Below are 17185 nucleotides of genomic sequence, written 5' to 3' on the forward strand. Positions count from 1 at the left end.
TTACGTCTTTGAAAGCAAGCACTTTCTGTCTTCTCTTTCAATGTTCTCCATTAAACCCAGTTCCAATACTTGGAAGAGATTGCCAAAATAGATGCTGTGAGGATGAAAGTGCCCCTGTGTTAAACATACATATTTTTTTCTTCTTAGTGCTTGGTTCATGCAACATTTATAGTATTAGTTATTAAAGTATCTAGAGGTGATGTAAAGCATATAGGAGAATATGCAACATAACACACACAAACAGCCATCTTTTATAGAGGACTAGATGGTCTTGATGCCTGGAGGGGCTTCTGGAACTAACCCTTCATGGAAATTGGGGAGCAACTAAATCGCACGAGTGATCCCTAGCTTCTGGAGAGAATAAAGTTGTATCACACAGACCTGCCACTAGAAGCCTCTCATGAATGAGTTGGTAGTCATGAGTGAATGAACACCATTTCAAAAAGTTTGTATATCTGTAGAATCTACCCATAGTCTCTCCATAGGCGAAACTTAGAACAGCAAACAAATATGTTTGGAAATTGCAGTTGTATCCAGCCTAGTTCCTCTTTTCTCCTACTCACCAAGGACCGGCCTTGACTGGCAAGAGCCATTGGATCCTCTGATCATGAAGGAGGAAGGCCGTCAGCATGGCTAGGTGGGAGCGAAGGATTCTGGAGGAAACAGCCACCAGGAGACAGGCAGCCGACCATTGGAGGCTTTTCCCTCTCTGGGTTTTGCCACAGGACTGAGTCCTCATGTTCCAGTTAGTCTCAGAATTTCCCCAGCCATGGAGATGGAAAGCAAGTGATGGCCTTTCTTGTCTTTAGGCTCAATGCTGCAGCTCCCTATCCTGCACCGGCCAGACGATCTTTGAGGAGGAAAAAACACAGTCTGCCCAATTGTATTAATGCACATTTCATTTGAGCACAGACATCTGGACCCTCATTTGAACATAGTTCTTCTGAAGATAATAATGCCATCTTGGATGAAGATTGTCCTAAAACACTCCTGAGAAGTGCAGCAATCATTCCTGAGTAAAACATAATGAGTATACTAGTTTGAACTGGGCTCAACTATGAATTGTGATCACTCAAAATAACAGTGGTTTCAACCCGTCAAGAATTTCTTCCCTTACACAGTACGGCTAATCTTGGTTGGCTGTGACGGCTCCACAGACACACGAAACACCTAGGGTTCTTGCCTCTCTTGGCATGTGCTTTGACTGCCGGGGCCAAGACACCACTTGGGTTTCCAGGAGTCATCATTGCCACATTTTTTTTTTTCAACAGAAGCTCAGGGTGTATCTCATGGCTCCATCCCGGGAGGTGTACACATGACTTCTGCTTGCATCCTGCTAGCCAAGTATTACTATAATGGTCACATGACAGTGAAGGGGACTAGGACGCGTAATTACTGTAATGAACCCTAACCTAGCTGAAGATGAGGATTTTATTCACAATGAGAGGATGAGGATGTCTGGAGATACTGCGGTGCTTGACATACTTCCTGGGCCAAGGCAGAGAGCCTTGCTGGTAAGGAAGATAAAATTGCAGCTCTGTGGAACACTGGATTTCTTCAAAGGACATTTAAATCTATGTCAGTCTCATGGAAACCAATGTCCTGACTGACGTATGTGGCCAGTATGTGGTTGGTGGCTTTTTTTTTAGCCACACAGAGATAAGCAAACTAGTAATATCTTATTAATTTTAATTTTATTTTTTTTATTTTTTTGAGACAGAGTTTCTCTGTGTAGTTTTGGTGGCTGTCCTGGATCTCACTCTGTAGACCAGGCTGGCCTTGAACTCACCGAGATCTCCTGCCTCTGCCTCCCAAGTGCTGGGATTAAAGGCATGTGCCACCACTGCCGCCGCCCCATATTAATTTTTAATGTTATTAACTTAATACTACAATTAGTTCCGGGGCTGCAGGGCTGGCTCAGAGGATAAGAGCACTGGCTGCTCTTTCAGAGGACATTGGTTTGATTCTCAGCACTCCCATTGTGAAACTCCAGTTCCAGAAGTTACAATGCCCTTTCTGACCCCTGAGGGCACTGCATTTAGGTGGTATAGAGGCATACATGTGGGCAAAACATCCATACACATAAAATAAAAATAAGGAAAAAACAAAATTAGTTTCATTTGTTATTATTAACTATTCAAAAGATTTTTGTTTGTGTTTTTTTTTTTTTTTTTTTTTTTTGGACAGGGTCTCATGGTGTAGCCCTGGCTAGCCATAGCTGCTAGCTGAGTTAATGAAGCACCTGAAGTGTCAGGAGGACTGATAACATAAATCTAAACTGAAATAACTTGTTTGCATGTCTAGAAGTGAACTATAGGGGTGGTTTAATCTTGTTACATAGACCAAATCTGGCTGCCTCTCACTCAAGCACCCAGCTCTCTCCAAGGATTTGTTTATTTGTGCTTTTTAGACAAGTCTCATGTAACCTAGGTTTGCTCTGAACTCCCTACATGGCTGAGGTTGGCTTTGAACTCTTGCCTCTGCCTCCCAAGTACTGGGAATATAGGTGTGTACGTCGACATCAGGCTCCAAAGCACTTTAAGATTTAAATTCCACACTCCCCTCTCTATTTGTAGTTTTCAACAAGACTAGGGCAAACAATATCACAAACATGACCAGTCCTGATTTGATCCTGAGATCTTAGATGAAGTAGTTGCCCTGGTGTCTTTGAAATGAGAGCTGAGGTGGTTTGAACATGTATCTGTTTAATTTTGGAGATGACTTTTCAGATTCTAGAGATGAGAATCTCAAAGCTGAAGAAAAGTAAATCATTGATTGAACAATGGTTTAGTATTCTCTACTTAGCTACACACACACACACACACACACACACACACACACACACACACACACACACACACACACACACACACCTTGCTTTGTAGCCCCCGTTGGCCTCAAACTTACAATCCCCCTGCCTAAACTTCTCTAGTGCTAGATTTATATCCTGTTTTTGTGTGTGTTGGGAGTTGAACCCAAGACCTTGCACACGCAAAGCAAAATCTCTCTATGAGGTCGGGTGGTGGTGGTGGCGGTGGCGGCGGCGGCGGCTGCTGCTGCTGTTGCTGCTGCTGCTGCTGCTGCTGCGCACGCCTTTAATCCCAGAACTCGGGAGGCAGAGGCAGGCGGATCTCTGTGAGTTCGAGGCCAGCCTGGTCTACAGAGCGAGATCTAGGACAGGCACCAAAACTACACAGAGAAACCCTGTCTCAAAAAACCACTATATTATATATATAAATATATAATTGGGGAGGGTCTCGATGAAAGTCAGAAAACCTTCTAGACAAATTCTGAAAGAGCTGTAATACTTTGAATATATTTATTTTTGGTGCTTTATCGATTTCATTTTCTCTTGGTATTTGCCTTTTGTTGTTTCTGGGTGATTCTATTATTATTATTATTTATTGTTTTCAGTGCTGGGAATCAAACCCCGAACCTCAGGCGTGCCTGACAAGCATCTGTCACCTGACTCTACCCCAGCCCCACCTGGTTTTTCATTTGTTTATTTTAGTTTCCTTTGGTCTTTTGAGATAGGCATGACTCGGAGCTCACAATGTAGATAAGCTTGGCCAGTCATGGGACTTGAACTTGTGAATCTCCTGCTTCTCCTTTCTGGATGCTGGCATGTCAATTCTGTGTTACCAGCCTGGCTTTATTCCTTCCTATTTATCAATTGCACAGAGCTTCTTGAGAAGGGTGGGGCTGTGTGTATCCTCCTCAGTGCTGGGATCCTGTCTGGCTCGAGGTTTTTATGTCTCTCTGGGTTCCTATGAGCCCCAGTCCTGTTGTGTCTGGAAGATTCTGTTTCCTTGGAGTCAGCCATCGCCTTTGGCTCTTACAATATTTCTTCCTCCTTTTCCACATAGGTTTATTTCTCCCCTCATGAAGTTTGGTGGAGAGGGAGGTGGGAGGTACTGGGGGAAAGAATATAATCAAAATATATTATATGAATAGAACCAATAATTACATTAAAAAAAAAAAACCCAAATAATCAAACCCACCATCAAAGAAAACTGTCCCAGTGCTTGCCACCAACTCAGATAACCTGAGTTCAATTCCCAGGCCCCATAAAGCGGACTGAGACAACCAAGTCCTGCAAGGTGTCCTCTGGCTTTCTCCACACACGTGCAAGTGCGCGCACACACACACAAGTGAGTGAAGTAAGAATAATTAAAAAACAAAAACGACTGTCTCAGCTGAGTATGGTGACTCACGCCTGAAGCCTCGGCTGAGGGATTGCCGCCAGCTAGAGATGAACCTGGAGGGGGAGAGGAAGGGCCTCAAAGGCAACAGAAGGAACCCTCCCCTTCCAAACTGTTGAGTGGTGATTTTCCACACACCACCTTTCCGACAGGCACTGTTCCTCCCACTCCTAGGCGTGATTTGGCCATTTCTTTAAGGCTGTTGGAACAAGGGTGTCCTGGAATTTTCATGGTTCCTGGAGAGCCCAGCGTTTATGAAGAGGCTTGGAAAGCTTATTCTGTGTTACAAGGTAATTGTGGGGAGTGCGTGAGTTTAGTCTTACTTGAAGCTATAAATCTTATCTTAGTAAATAGAATAAAGCTGACTAATGGTCACCAACCATATTTTCTTTCTTCTAAGGTATGAGCTTAAAAAATTAGGGTTTCTTTTGATGGCACTAAAACAGCTTTTAAGAAGAAAATGGCCTTCCAAGCCAGGTCACCCTCAATGTACAAACACGCCTTTCAGTGTTTCCTGTTACAGCTGTTTTCACATATATAGAACACCATGAGAGAACATATCCAGATGTATTTATTTCTACGGAGAAACTTTCAAAGTACTTTCTCTTTTCATGAGAACCAGGGGCTAGCTTCACGAAAGCATGCCAGTGCAGGATGAAATGGGATGGAATTCCCTTTGAAATAGGCCCTGGTGTTCAGATTTTGTCTGCCATACACAATTCCAACAATTTAAAATTTCTCTGCCATACACAATTCCAGCTATTTATCTGTGCAACATAGTGAATCAGTTGTGTGTGGAGCCTGGGGAAGGCTGGCACAGTTACCTAGTGAAGCTAGAACCTTGGCTGAGAAGCTGCCTTGGAAGTAAGCCTGGATCAGCTGTAAGGAACCAAGAGACCCAGGTGTATGATTCTGTCACAGCTGCACTGAAATATATTAAGAGAAGAATTTTTGGCTGGGTGGTGGTGGTGGTGGTGGTGGTGGCGGCGGCGGCGGCGGCGGCGGCGGCGGCGGCGGCGGCGGCGGCGGCGGCGGCGGCGGCAGCAGCAGCAGCAGCAGCGATGCATGCCTTTAATCCCAGCACTTGGGAGGCAGAGGCTGGTGGATCTCTGTGAGTTTGAGGCCAGCCTGGTCTACAGAGTGAGTTCCAGGACAGGCGCAAAGCTACACAGAGAAACAAAACAAGAGAGAGAGAGAGAGAGAGAGAGAGAGAGAGAGAGAGAGAGAGAGAGAGAGAGAGAGAGAGAGAGAGAGATGAACTTTTTTTTTTCTTTCTTCGAGATAAGGTTTCTCTGTAGCTTTGGAGCCTGTCCTGGAACTTGCTCTGTAGACCAGGCTGGCCTCGAACTCACGGAGATCAGCCTGTTGTGGGCCACCACCACCCAGCTAAGAGATGCACTTTTGAATCTTCTGAGCTTTGATTTTGGTGGAAATGCCGTAGATCCTGGTACGTGCAAAAGAGTTCAGAGATCCCTGTCCCTTGCTGTGAACCACACATTCCCTGGAGGGGACAACAGAGCCATTGTAGTTTAGGTGTTTACAACTCAGTGGAGGAGGCAAGACCTGGGCATATGAAAATTTAACTAGCAGTAAAACCCAGTATCTAACCAGGGCCAAATGATGGAGCTGTCACCCAGGGTTCAAAGGGCACGCTGGCAGTGTGCTCATGGGCGAAGGCAACATTGGGTGTTGGAGGATCCAGTAGCAGCTTGGGTGGAGGGGCCTGGATTTGAAGGATGGATGGGTGGAGAGGAGGAAAGAATGAGGAGTGCTCGGGTGAGAAGGAGCCCAAAGACAGATCAAGGGACTGGAAAGAACAGAAAGTACCGGGGAGAGTGATTAGATAAGGCGGGCTGGGGTGGAGGAGGTTGGAGGGAGAGCCCGTGAGTGTGGCTCGCCAGCCTAAGTGAGCAGCTGCTAAAACAACAAGAGGAAACCCGCGCCTTCTCTCATCCCTCTTACCCGGAGCTCTTGGAGTCTGAACAGCAGCCCTCCCGGGAGCGGTGTTGGAATCTGGCACTAACCTGTTCTCGAGTTGTTGGCGCTCGGAGAACCAGGGCAGCGGAAGCACAGAGGGCTGTGAGGACACGGAGTCTGCTCTGCAAGTCATTATTTGTTTGTTCAGACCGACAGAATGGACACGAATGGACTCAAGTCCCCGAGCTCTGGGTGATGATGTTGAGTCAGGGTGACCTCAGTACAACACCCTGCTAGGGAATTTGGTAACCGAGGGGGAAGAGTTCTGTATCCCCTACCCAGCTTTACTGTGCAACTAAAAAAAAAAAATCTTGGCCGGGTGGTGGTAACACACGCCTTTAATCCCAGCACTTGGGAGGCAGAGGCAGGCGGATCTCTGTGAGTTCGAGGCCAGCCTGGTCTACAAAGCGAGTTCCAGGAAAGGCGCAAAGCTACACAGAGAAACCCTGTCTCGGAAAAAAAAAAAAAAATCTTCTGATAAAGAAATGATAAAGTATAAGAAGATAAGAACTTTGAGATCTCAACTATGCTGGGGCGGTGGTGGCACACACCTTTAATCCCAGCACTTGGGAGGCAGAGGCAGAGGCAGGCGGATCTCTGGGCTACAGAGTGAGTTCTAGGAAAGGCACAAAACTACACAGAGAAACCCTGTCTCGAAGAACCAAAAAGAGATGATCTATATGTGAAATTAAAAAAAAAAAAAAAGCAAAACAATACAAAAACTTGGTCTCAGAAGAAGTTCAGAGTAGGCGGAACAGTGGGCTCCAGAGGCTGGGGAGAACGGGCTGTAGGGAGTACTCTTAACCACTGACTTCTCCCCCAGCCCCCGTGCCCCACTGCTTGGGTGGCTCAGGGGTTAAGGGCACCCGTTGCTTTTCTAGAGGACCCAGATTTGCCTCCCAGCTCCGACATGGTAGCTTATAACTCTAACTCCAGTTCCAGGGAACCCAGTGGCCTCTTCTGACCCAAGGTAATAAACATAGGCAAGTAAGTGGTACATACACATACATGTGGGTAAAACATCCATGTACAGAAAATAATCAAAACCAAAATAAACTAATGCACACTTATGCAGTAATTTGAAATGCCAAAATTGTTGAGTAAGGGCGAAGAAAAATCCACTGCCCACTCTCAGTAGTGCTAAAAATGAAAAACTTGAAATGCTTAAATTTACAAACATATTTAAATTATTTGAGGGGTCATGGTGGCACATGCCTTTAATCCCAGCACTCAGGAGGCGAAGGCAGAAGGATTGCTCTGAGTTTCTAGGATAGCCTGGTCTACACAGTGCCTTCCAGGCTAGTGGAAGGCTTTTGGGCTCTGTCTCAATAAACAAAGAAAGAAAGAAAGAAAATAATAGCTATTTGAGAAAAATGCAAAACAACAAACAAGACAATCAAATGATTAGCATATGGGTTTCCACCAGGGTTAGAACAGGTTTATGTACAGGGAATATAACTGAGGTAAAAATTGTAGCTGCCTAGGGCTGAGTATTCTTTAGCCTCTGAGCAACAGGAACTCAGTGATGAGTATACACCTCAGTGAACAGTTTCATTTAGCGTGAAGGACACCACATTGCTTTGTGCTGTTGATCCCAGTGCTGGAACACAACCCAACTCAATAGCTTCCTACAAATTCTACTTAACAGCGGGAAGAAACCCTTGTAGGCAGATTTATACATCTAAAAATCAAGAACTGAAGAACTGGCTTGGCGGTGGTGGCGCATGCCTTTAATCCCAGCACTCAGGAGGCAGAGGCAGGCGGATCTCTGTGAGTTCGAGGCCAGCCTGGGCTACAGAGTGAGTTCCTGTCTCGAAAAATGAAAAAAAAAAAAAAAACAAAAAACAACTGAAGAACTTAAAAGATGTTAAAAGATGAAAGTTCTTTTGAAATAGGTATTTAAAGTGACTTTTTTGCATCTGAATTCTCTGGGCAATCATCATCATACTTGCTTTTGACTTTATTATGGGGAAATGGTCTTCAGGCATGAGGTACTGTAGACCAACCACCTCTTTAGTGATTCAAACGTTTGCTCATTTCATTTGCTGATAAAGATTTATTGGTCACCCACTTTTTTTTTTTTTCTTTTGAGACAACATCCTGATACATAGTACTGGCTGTCCTGGAACTCAATTATAGACCAGGCTGGCCTCCACCTCACATAGACCTATCTGCCTCTGCCTTTTGAGTGCTGGGTGTTTTGGAAACAAACAAACAAAACAAAACAAAATAAAACAAACAAACAAACAAAAAAACATGGGTCACCAAGCCCTGTTTATTGGGTACCAATTTTAAATGTTATTGGACACCGACTTCAGGCTAGGCCCCTTATGGATGCTGGTCCTACAATGGAGGTCCAGGCAGACTGGTTGCTTCCTTTCAAGACTCTGTGTTCAAGTGGGAAAGAGTAAGGCTGAGTATCGGAGATGACTTCAGAGTCCTAGGTGCAGACACGCCACTTTAGAAGTGGTCAGGGTGGGTGAGGGTGAATCACGAGCTCAGACGCTGTTGTGGTGTAACCAACTGGGGAAAGTGGGTTTGGCAGAGAGCACCAAATGCTGTCAGTCTAAGGTCAAGAGGGGCTCCCTTGTAATCTCTGGTTCATTGACATTTTCTGTTAGTGCATGCGTGCATGCGTGCGTGCGTGCGTGTGCGTGCGTGTGCGTGTGCGTGTGTGTGTGTGTGTGTGTGTGTGTGTGTGTGTGTGTGTGGTGGTCAGGGAGGAGAGTTGATGGATAATTTCAGCCTTAGTCCTACAGGATGAGAGCATCCTTCACCTTCCTCTCCATTCCCTGCCTGCATGTCATCCTCTCCTCAGAGATGGTGGGAGGGGAAGCTTTTAAGAGGCCTGTCAGCCTTAAAGAGCCCATTTTGATTTTCCTTCAGTGAAGCTAATGTTAGCACAGATACTGGTTGTGCTGCCAGGGTGTTTCCACACGTGTGGCCTCAGGGATAAAGGATGGAGTGAGTGAAATCGGAACTGTGGGTGAAATCAGCAAGTCAGGAGTAGACGAACAGGCACTGCCCTCTTGGGTGTCTAATTTCATTGGCATTCTCAATCTTATTGTTTTTTTTTTTTTTTTTTTTTTTTTAGTTTTTTTAAAGATTTATTTTAATGTATGTAAATGCCTCACCTACATGTATGTCTGTGCACCACATGCCTGTGATGCCCCTGGAGACCAGACAGCATCGCCTTAGAACTGGAATTATGGATAGTTGCTAGGCACCATGTGGGTGCTAGGAACCTAACCTAGGTCCTCTGCAAGAGTAGCAAGTGCTCTTAACTGCCCCTTAGCATGACTTTATTTTTTTATTTTTATTTTTTTTTACTGATTGCTTCTTTATTTTAAGGTGCAACTTTTCTTGAGACTTTCATACAAGGCAACGGATGGATAATGTGAACCTGCCAAAGAAAACATACTGACCACAGAAAAAGGCGGTTCTAATACCTATCATGGTTATTTATGTCTGAAATAGCCTATCAAACTCTCTGGGCTTGCCTGGTTTAGTTTTCTTCTGGAAATAACTCAGATTAAGTCCTGCCTCTGTTGGACACTAGGATATCTGAGGACTGTTCTCACTTTCGGGTGATGTTGCCGGGAGCCAGTGTTGCTTAAGGTGACTGGTGAGGAGGGGTGTTGTGTGAAATTACGTGTGCTTGCTTCTCTTTCCAAGGGGTGCGTGTGGGCTGCCAGAGGCTACCACCCGACAGAGGAGTCACTTAGCATGACTTTAAAAGACCACAAATAACCTTTGTTAGTTGGGTGTGGGTGTCACATGCCTTTTATCCCAGCACTCGGGAGTCAGAAGCAAGTGGATCTTTGTGAGTTCTAGGACAGCTAGGGATACACAGTGAGACTCTGTCTCACACAGACAGACAGACAAATAAATAAGTAAAATAAAGGAGAAAGGGAGAAAGGGAGAAAGTAACCAGTAAAGCTCATTAAATGACACCGGGAAGAGCACCAGAGGCGGCCTGCAGTGTTGGTTTCTCCTCATTCCCTGCCCTTTTCACTTGCTGTCTCCCCTAAGTTACCTACACCGCCCCCCCACCCCACCCCCACTTCTGCCCCTTCCCTGAGCGGACTCTTAGGCTTTGACCTCCTCAGCACCTGGAGGGAGCCCTTTCAGACCCCCAGACCCCCTCTCACTAAGCAGGGATCTCGCTAACTGCTTGTCAAGACGCTAAAGGCTTACCGACCGATGCCATAGAGTCACACTGTGTGTGTGTGTGTGTGTGTGTGTAAGTTCCATATGAAATGACATTCTCCTTCAAAATGCCTACTCAGCTTTTGTAGTTTTATTTTCCTTCTCTTTAATTGCTTTTCATGTGTTCCATTTTTTTTTCCCCCCCGTGGGAATGGGTGAAACTCTGCCGTCCTATAGAACGGACAGAGTGCACAGCCACTTTCCAGTCAGAGGCTGGCATTCCAAAGCCCGTCTGACACATAGAAATAGCACTCACAGCAAACGGGTCCCTAAAGATGTGCCAAGAAAATGCGCGGAAAGGAAAAAAGAGGCCCTCCCCCCCCCCTTTTTTTTTTTTGCAGGAAAGGGCAAAAGTCAACACAGAAGGAGGCCGAATCCATCACAGAGGTTGTGGTGGTTAGGGAATCCCCATGAGAATACACAGACAATCCTCAATGGAAGCTCCCTAGATTTTCTCCGTGTTTCTCTCATTTCTACAGGCAACATATGCTCTTCAACTCCACCCATCTCACGTGATTTCTTGGTATGGCCCAGAGAAAATTAAGGAGAGCCAGCCCGGGGAGCTTGTCGGTTATCTCCACCCTTGCCTTCCTCCTCTTCCTTAGCTCTAGGCCTACTCCCATTCCTCCCAAGGTGTGCCCTTGTGACTGACTCAATGTCTTTGACCTGCTCCATCCGCCCCAGCCCTGATACCCTGTACGTGGCGCCGGGGAGCTGCCGATCCAGCATAGACGGCTGCACACAGTGCTTCTTGAATGCCCAACAGAAGTCTCTACTACAACATGGTCAGATTTGAACTTGGGAGCCCTAGCTTTCATCTCTGTTCATGCGCACTACTCCCCGCTTGGGTTGAGGTCAACCTCATCCTTTCAGCAGGAGGAACTGGAAGTCCTCTTGGAGACACCCTTGAGTGGCTTTTATGACTCCCATTCATCTTGAGGGCAATACCCTCAAACGTGTGTACCAGCCGACAAAATAATCTGCTGCGCTCCAAGCTGCCAATGCTTTTAGCCTTTCCATTGTGATGGGTGCCAGGCTGGTCCTCTTTCTTCATCTAATTTATTAAAACAAAAACAAAACAGGAAAGCTACCCCAAGTTGGCGTGTAACTGAGAGTGGCCTCTGACTGGAACTTTTGTCTTTACTTCCTCAATACCCGGATTACAGACACTAGTCACCAGGACTTGTTCTAACTAGATGGGTTTTTTTTTTTTTTCTTTTGGTTTTGCTAGACAGGTTTTTTCTGTGTTGCCCTGGCTGTCCTGGAACTTGCTCTGTAGACCAGGCTGGCCATGAACTCATAGAGATCCCCCTGCCTCTGCTTCTTGAGTGCTGGGATTAAAGGTGTGAGCTACCACGCCTGGCTTCTAGATGGATTCTTAAACACCCCTCCCTCTCTCCCTCTTTCTCTCCATCTATCATCTATCTATCCATTTGTCTATTTCTGACAGATCTTATCTTTTTATTTTTTCCAATTCACCAAGAACATCACTTTCACTTAATTAAAAGCAAAACATTGGTTGGACAGTGGTGGCACACACCTTTAATCCCAGCACTTGGGAGGCAGAGGCAGGCAGATCTCTGTGAATTCGAGGCCAGCTTGGGCTACAGAGTGAATTTCAGAACAGCTATACAGAGAAACCCCGTTTTGGAAAGAGAGAGAGAGAGAGAGAGAGAGAGAGAGAGAGAGAGAGAGAGAGAGAGAGCGAGAGAGAGAGAGAGAGCAAAATATTTCTTAAAATTTTTTTTCCATGTTAATATCTGAGCTCAGAACCTCACAGGCAAGTGTGTTGCTACCAAGCTGTGTCCCCATCTGTCAAAAATCTCACAATAGTTTGTGTCTATAAGGCCCTACTGGGTTTGTGCCCTTCCCACCCCACACCAACTCTCTGAGATCACACCCTGCTCTTCCTCCTCTTCCTTCAGGCTCTGCTCCCTTCCTCTGACCCCTTCCCTGTGTCCTGGCAGGACACATACCCGCCACCAGCCTTTGCACTGGCTCTGCCTACCTTGGTAATTGCATGGCTTCCTCCTTTGCCCTCCTCTGAGTCTTTGTTCAAATGACTTCACCGCCTTGTTCAAGCTTGGGACCCTCTCTCCTGTTCCCTCTTACCCTGGGCTAACTAGTCCTTTACCATTGCCACTAAAACATTTTAGTATGCATGTGTGTGTGTGTGTGTGTGTGTGTGTGTGTGTGTGTGTGTGTGTGTATGAGAGAGAGAGAGAGAGAGAGAGAGAGAGAGAGAGAGAGAGAGAGAGAGAGAGAGAGTCTTTATTACCTCTAGTTTTCTCTGTAGCCAACTCTAGCCTTAAACTCTGGATCCCTGTCTCTAACTCCCAAATATTTCGATTACAGGTGTGTATCACTGTGCCCAGCAGAATTGTTTTATTTTTTGAAGGTTAGAAGAAAATTTATGTATTTGTATCTGTATGTATGTCTGAGTACCACGTGTATGTCTGATGACAGAAGAGAGTATCAGAGCCCCCTGGAGCTAGAGTCTGAGGCAATTCTGAGCTACCATGTAGGTGCTGGAAACCCAGTCCTCTGTAAGACCCGTACTCTCTTAACTGCCGAGCCATACATATCTCCAGCCCAGGACTAGATTCTCTGATTTGTCTTTCCTTCATGATAATTTCTCTTTCTTTAATCCCAAGCATTAGGTCCTGAGCATTGGGTCCACACAGCAGGTACTCAGAGTTTGGTTGAATGAATTAAAGAATTCAGTGGTGTGGGACTGGAGAAATGTCTCAGTGGTTAAGACTGTTCTTCCAGAGGGCCTGAGTTCAATTCCCAGCACCCACATGGCAGCTCACAACTATCTGTAACTCCAGTTCCAGGTGATCTGACACCCTCGTCTGGCCTCTGTAGGTATTTCGGTATACAGACATACAAGCAGGCAAAATACCGACACGTAAAATAAATATACATAAATCTCAAAACAGAGGAGCAAAAAAAAAATCAGATGATCAATATCTATTCTATATTCTAGTGTGTGACCAAAATAGACAAACTTGTTTCATTAAGCTCCCATGCAAGGAACACACTGGTAACCAAAGGTGGGACGTCTAAAATCAGCTGGTATTTACAGGACATCTCTATACAGCAATTGCTTCCCAGCAAACCTAAGAGATGGGTGCTATTACCACTCGTCTGAAGTGCAGAGAGGCTGAGCAGCTAGTCTAAGATCAAACAGTAAGTTACAGAGCCAGGATTTGAACTCACGCAGTTTGACTTCTCAGGTCGGTAAGTCAGTCAGTCACCTGGGTCACTTGGCTCAAGGGAGTGCAGTGCAAGACTTCTAATCAATAATCATCACAGGAAGGCATTAATTGCACGTGAGCTTTGTGCTGTGGACCAAAGGCGAATGCCTTAAGAATGGAAACGCCCCCCTCCCAGAGCCTGATACTCAGTGGGCTGTCAATAAATAGTGATTGAAAAAACACCATTCTCATGGGACGCAGACCTGGGCTGCAGGAAGCTAACAGCAGTGGTAGAATAGGAGTCCAGAAGGAGGCTTAGGGCTTCCACGCCCAAGGCTACTACAAGTGTGAACCTCTCAGGCCAGCTGCCTCTTGATAACCAGGGCTGATAGCAGTCTAACGACAGGGCATTGTTTTTGTTTGTGTGTTTGATGTTGAAAGAGAGGGGGTGGAGATGACATCCTCCCCCAAGTACACCTTTCAGGCAGCTGTTTCTTAGTGTTTTGTTTTTACTTTTATTTTAAAAGACACACTTTGAAAGCTAAGATCCAGAGGTGGCGGTGGTGGTTTCCACCACAGGTGTTCTTCACTTCTGTTTCTTTATTATTACGTTTCTTTCTTTCATTTATTTGTTTATTTATTTATTTATGTTTTGTTTTCATTGCTTGAGGTTGAACCCAGGACGTTGTGCAAGCCGGGCATGGGCTCTACCACAGAACTCTAGTCTAGGCCCATCTATGCATATATGTGTCTTTTTCTCCTTCAGAGACTTGGAAGCTACTTCTTAGAAGCCAGAGTCTCAATGTTATATATCTTGGTAGCTAACACTGCCAAGTTCTGCATCATGCATGGTTTAATAAAACATTCTTTTCCTGAACCAATTTCTTTCTGACTGCATGCTGGTAACCCACAGGCTCTCTCCCTAGGTGGTAGGAAGCGGCACTTCTAGAGACATATCCTTTTACATATAGCACATAAAGAAGCCATGTATTTTAAGCTAAAAAAGTGACTGAACTAATTTTGAAGAGGGTTTAGGAAGGGTACAAAATATCTAGGACTGAGAACTCACACAATTTAGGGAACCTTCTTCTGGAATATGGATACACTGTTTCCACACGGAGCTTTTAAAAAGGGATTTTCTAGTTAAGCCTCATGAAGTGATAAATATATTCTATGAGTCAATTAAATATTGAAAAGTCACCTCTGTGGTTATTTCTGCTACCAACAGTACTTTAAAATTTAGTCAAACTTATTTTTAGATTCTTTTCAATTTGTTTTTCCTTTTAAAGTTAGCAAGTCAAATATATAGACGAAAAGCTGGGAAGCAGGATTTGGGCCCCGTACCCACCCACCCTGGAGCACACACCCCATAGCACCCCCTTCTACACACACAGTGTTGGGGTGGTAGTGCAAAGAACTCAGGGCGCCGAGCACTCTAGGCAAGTAATGTATCCCTGAAGTACATCCCCGGCACTGAGCTATTTTGTTCTCCTTACACCAAATGGGATTTGTTTATCATAATATTAAGAATTGGGATGAGGGCCAGGCGGTGGTGGCACACGCCTTTAATCCCAGCCCTCAGGAGGTAGAGGCAGGTGGGATCTCTGTGAGTTCGAGGCCAGCCTGGTCTACAGAGTGAGATCCAAGACAGGCACCAAAAACTACACAGAAAAACCCTTTCTTAAACAAACAAACAAACAAACAAAGAATTGAGACGATTGCGATGAGGCTAAGTAAAAAGATTGGGTAGATGCTATGAAGATAAAATTAAACAGATTTGGAGAGAGAGGAGGGGAGGAGCAGTGAAATAATATGGCCTAGACAGGTTGTTCGTTAGTTCAGCCGAGAGAAGGCAGTGTCTAGGACAGGAAGCTGTGAGGAAACAGGAAGGAATGAGGCAGGCAGTCTACCAGTAGGTGTCTTTATGAGGCATGAGTAGCCAACTCTTAACCGTCTGTGTGAGTCTACGGTACAGTAACAGGATTGGCCAAAACACTTAATGTAACTTAAAAAAATACATCTTAAAAAAAATGAGTTTGAGTTCATCACTGAAAAAGTCAGTTTGAGCCAGTCAAACTGAGGGGCCCTGCTTTCCCGGTCTCAGTTCCCACAGGGAGGCTTCTCTTCAGGAAATGTCTTTTTCTTGTAGAGTGTGGAGGTGTGCCCTACCACAGAGGGAAGCCTGTCGGCCGGCCGCAGGGCATGGGCTGAGTGCGGAGTCATTCAGTGTAAAGGCCCCAGGCACCTGCTTCACAATAGGTGTTGGGGGTGGGGCACCCAAAGGCTGTCACCAATGGAATCTCATGATGATTTCATGGCTGACTAGGTTGTGCATCTGCCTGGTTTGGGCCTTCTGGTCCATGAGGCCAATTTGTATAAGTTATTAGTTCTCAACCTGTGGGTCTCCATCCCTTTGGGGGTTGAATGGCCCTTTCACAGGGGCCACCTAAGACCATGGGAAAACACTGATATTTATATTATGATTCATAACAGTAGCAGAACGGCAGTCACTGAGCAGCAATGAGATAATTTTGTGGTTGGAGATCAACCACCTGAGGAACTGTATTAAAGGAGGCTTGGGAACCACTGGATCGAGTGATCCTGGGGAGAGGCTCTTCCCATTCCAGCTCTAGAGCCCACACTGTGGGATCCGCTTTGGTGTTATTATCCTGGGGAGGCGATTACGCCCTCAGAGGGAGAGCTAACTGAAACTCTGACAAGTGCATGTAACTGAAACTCTGACAAGTGTGAGTGAGTCACTCCCCAGCCTCTGAAGCTTCTGGCCTGAGGTAGGATTCTCCAAGTGAACTAAAGCATGGTGAAGTCTGCTCAGGGCTTTTCAGGTTATCTCAGTGCTAACTTCTGATGGCCACAGGGAGAAAACATCATCCATTGACAGAGGAGGAGGGATTCCATTCCCCAACTGTGGATGTGCACAGTGGTTTGGACAGGACCTTGGAAAATTCTACAGATCCCCGTAGAAGCATTTCTTTTCAGATGACATGTTATTACAGCCCATGGACCAAATGTTAATCGGAAAACCACGAGTGGGTTCAAGTCAAGGGTGCAATTACATGCTGGAAATACCAGGAGGAAATACAACCGCTGCTAAATACAATTAAGTATTTTCTTCTTACCATCTTCATTTTTTACTGGATTAATTCACCAAAATGTCCCCCCACACTCACACCCACCTCCACACCCCCGACAATGTCTCTCACTTTTTAGCCCAGTCTGGCCTAGGACTCACTGTGTAGCCCAGGCTGGCCTCAGACTCATGTCTAATCTCTTGCCACAGGCACTCAAGTGCTGGGATTCCAGGTATGAGTCACCTCAGCAGGCTTGTAGATTATTCATTCTTCAGCACAAGTCTGCCTTAGGTCGTTCATGTTGATCTCCAATACTTGGGCAAGAAAGACCCTCCCCCGCTTCTCTGAACCCGAGACTAAAGCTCACACTGCCGGGCCTTGCTGACGATAGACTTATAAGACATTGCTGCACATTTCCTTATGTGGGGTGACTCTGGAGAACCTAACGCTGGTTCCTCAAAGACCTCTGCAGCCGATGTGGGAATGAATGGCTGAGGTTCTAACGGGA

At 45.6% G+C, this 17185-nt stretch overlaps 1 long non-coding RNA gene and 1 other non-coding gene across 5 annotated transcripts in view; one reads left to right on the forward strand and one right to left on the reverse strand.

The window, feature by feature from the left end:
- The window catches only part of LOC121821143 (uncharacterized), a 66202-nt gene that overhangs the window by 23516 nt on the left and 25501 nt on the right, over nt 1–17185 (forward strand). The gene's annotated exons all lie outside the window — the stretch shown is intronic.
- On the reverse strand, nt 3251–3310 carry LOC121821496 (U7 small nuclear RNA). Its single transcript, XR_006062311.1, has one exon. It is a non-coding gene; the product is annotated as a U7 small nuclear RNA (small nuclear RNA).

This window comes from Peromyscus maniculatus, chromosome 11, assembly GCF_049852395.1.
Source record: "Peromyscus maniculatus bairdii isolate BWxNUB_F1_BW_parent chromosome 11, HU_Pman_BW_mat_3.1, whole genome shotgun sequence".
Classification (NCBI taxonomy): Eukaryota; Metazoa; Chordata; class Mammalia; order Rodentia; family Cricetidae; genus Peromyscus; species Peromyscus maniculatus.